The sequence below is a fragment of the Dromiciops gliroides genome, chromosome 2 (assembly GCF_019393635.1).
Source record: "Dromiciops gliroides isolate mDroGli1 chromosome 2, mDroGli1.pri, whole genome shotgun sequence".
In the NCBI taxonomy this organism is placed as follows: Eukaryota; Metazoa; Chordata; class Mammalia; order Microbiotheria; family Microbiotheriidae; genus Dromiciops; species Dromiciops gliroides.
In genome coordinates, this window is record NC_057862.1 from 173,326,249 (window position 1) to 173,329,120 (window position 2,872).

Sequence of the window (2,872 nt, forward strand, 5' to 3'; positions counted from 1 at the left end):
ATGTTTTTGTGCCCTGATACATTGAAAATGTGCCACGTACTGCTGAGAAAAAGGTATTTTCCTTTCTATCCTCATTCAATTTTCTCCAGAAATCTATCATGTCTAACTTTTCTAGTAATCTCTTCACCTCTTTCACTTCTTTCTTATTTATTTTTTGGCTAGATTTATCTAATTCTGAGAGGGGGAGATTCAGATCCCCCACTAGTATAGTATTACTGTCTAATTCCTCTTGTAACTCATTTAACTTCTCCTCTCAGAACTTGGATGCTATACCACTTGGCACATACATATTTAATATTGATATTACTTCATTATCTATAGTAACTTTTAGCAAGATGTAATTTCCTTCCTATCTCTTTTATAGATCTATTTTTGCCCTGTGCTTTGTCTGAGATAAGGATTGCTACCCCTGCTTTTTTTACTTCAGCTGAAGCATAAAATGTTCTGCCTAGCCCTTTACCTTACTCTGTGTGTATCTCTCTGCTTCAAATGTGTTTCTTGTAAACAGCATATTGTAGGTTTCTGGTCTTTAATCCACTCTGCAGTTCACTTCCGTTTTATAGCAGAGTTCATCCCATTCACATTCACAGTTATTATTACTGTCTATTCCCCCTCCATTCTATTTACCCCCTTTGTACTTTTCACGCTTTTTTCACCACCTATTCCTCCTCACTGATGTTTACTTCTTACCCCTGCCTCCCCCAATCTGCCTCCCTTTTTATCGCCCCCTCTCTCTTTTTTTTTTTTTTTAATATGGAATGCTTCACGAATTTGCGTGTCATCCTTGCGCAGGGGCCATGCTAATCTTCTCTGTATCGTTTCCAATTTTAGTATATGTGCTGCTGAAGCGAGCACCCCCTCTCTTTTCTTTACCCTTTTCTCCCTTGCTTTTGTCCTCCCTTCTATCAGTACCCCCCTTTCTCTTCCCCTTTTGCTTCCCTAAAGAATGAGTTAAGTTTCTTTATCCCAATGAACGTATATGTTTATCCACTGCTCCACCTAGCTGTCCCGTGATGAGCTTTTAAATTAGAAATATAATTTTTTTTCCTGTAGTCTTCAAAGAGACATCAACTTCAGACATCTAAATGCCCTGCCAGTCAGTTGAGCTCATTGAAATTAGGGGCCATGTGTTACATTGCAAATGCCAACTATAGTATTCAATACTAATTGTATACCAGATATGTTCCTCATACCTTGTTCCCAAGTGTGAATGCTAACCTGTGAGAGTTTGATGTTGTCCAGGCTGATGTCTTGAATACCATATGGATAAGCATGGTGGCATATAAGGAACACATGATTGGTGCCACCCATTTGGGGATGATTTGCAGGTCAAGGATCTGTATGATTCATTATATAAAGTAGATTCTTTCTCTCTAGGAAGATGGTTGAAAATATAATGGTTTACTTATAGTAAATAATGTAAAAAACCTTTTTAACCTATCAGCTACCTACTCTCACCCTAAAAGTCAACCCTTTTTCCACAAATCATTTTCCACTTGGCAAGCATTCTTACATGTATCACATCCACACTTCCTCCTGGTGATAATCAGAGGGTGGAGAAATTTGTTGTACCGTTGAATTCTGGATTCTTGGGGGACATTGGAGCCACCTTTAATATCTCAATGGGAAGGTAATAGGTTAAAGGAAAGAGCTTACAACTTCATCTATAGTCTTCATGTCCCAGAATTCTATTAATCTACCCCATCAAAAGTAAATCCTTAGGCACAGAGAAACAGTGGAGAAAGAGTAGTGTCAAAACCAGCTCAGGACACAGCAATAATGTATTAGATATACTATGAAGGATGGGGCTTATAGGAGGATAGAAGCAGAGGGTGGTCATTATCCTATAAATAAAAATATGCTTCTGCAACTAAACTGAAGATATTTCCATCAAACTATTTTTCCCCTTATGCTCATGATTAGATTTTTTCTGTTTATTTCCTTTTGAACCCCAGGCCAAGTAATTCTACCTGGAACTTGATATCTTCTTCTTGTTACCATTCCCTGTCCTCAGACATTCTATTTAAAAGCACTACATTTATTTAAAGCTTTAGTGACTGCTTCTATTATCTTTCTACATGCTAAGAGCTATAAATTAACCTCATCCAACAGACTACAAACTCCATGAGGATAGGGACTGTTTTTGTCTTTGTCTCCTCTGAGCCCAGCACAGTGTCTTGTATATGTTATGTACTTAATAAATGCTCATTGAATTAAATTGAACTGTATCCAATCTCCTCTGCCTAACAACTGAGGAAGAGATGCCTCAGGATCAGAGGTGTCAAATAAATGGCCACCTACAATTCTCCCAAGTGCATCTTAAACCAGGTTAAAATGCAATTACAAAATATTTAACAAAACTGGGAACATTTAACAAAATATTTAACAAAATAAAATTTAATAAAATATCTTACAGAGTAAAACATAGATAACATTACAGTTTAAAACTAAATCAATACATGATTCACAGGGATGCTTATATATGGATTAGTGGCAATGATTTCTATTTGAGTTTGATACGTCTGCCTTAGATAATACAGTTGTCTACATGATCCTCCTTTATGTTTATAGAGATAGAGAATCTATAATATTTGTTATAAGTTAATTTTAATGTTTTGTTAAAAATTGTTCCTAATAATAACACTGCCTTACATTTATTATACTCCTCTTCACATTTATGTAATTTTCTTCGCAACAACTTTGAGGTTTGTAGAGGAAGTATCTTTCTCATTTTTAAGAAAAAAGTAAAGCATGGTGAGCCTCACTGACTTTCTTGAGTTCTCATGCATACACATGGTATTTGAACCCAGCATTCTCAGTTCCTAGTTCAGCACGTTTTTTTGTCTACCATGGTGACTAGGTCTAACTTAAC

General features: G+C 36.2%; 1 non-coding gene across 1 annotated transcript; it reads right to left on the reverse strand.

The window, feature by feature from the left end:
- Window positions 1–747: 747 nt before the first annotated feature.
- LOC122744815 lies at window positions 748–855 on the reverse strand. The gene has a single exon (XR_006355158.1). It is a non-coding gene; the product is annotated as a U6 spliceosomal RNA (small nuclear RNA).
- Window positions 856–2,872: the final 2,017 nt, after the last annotated feature.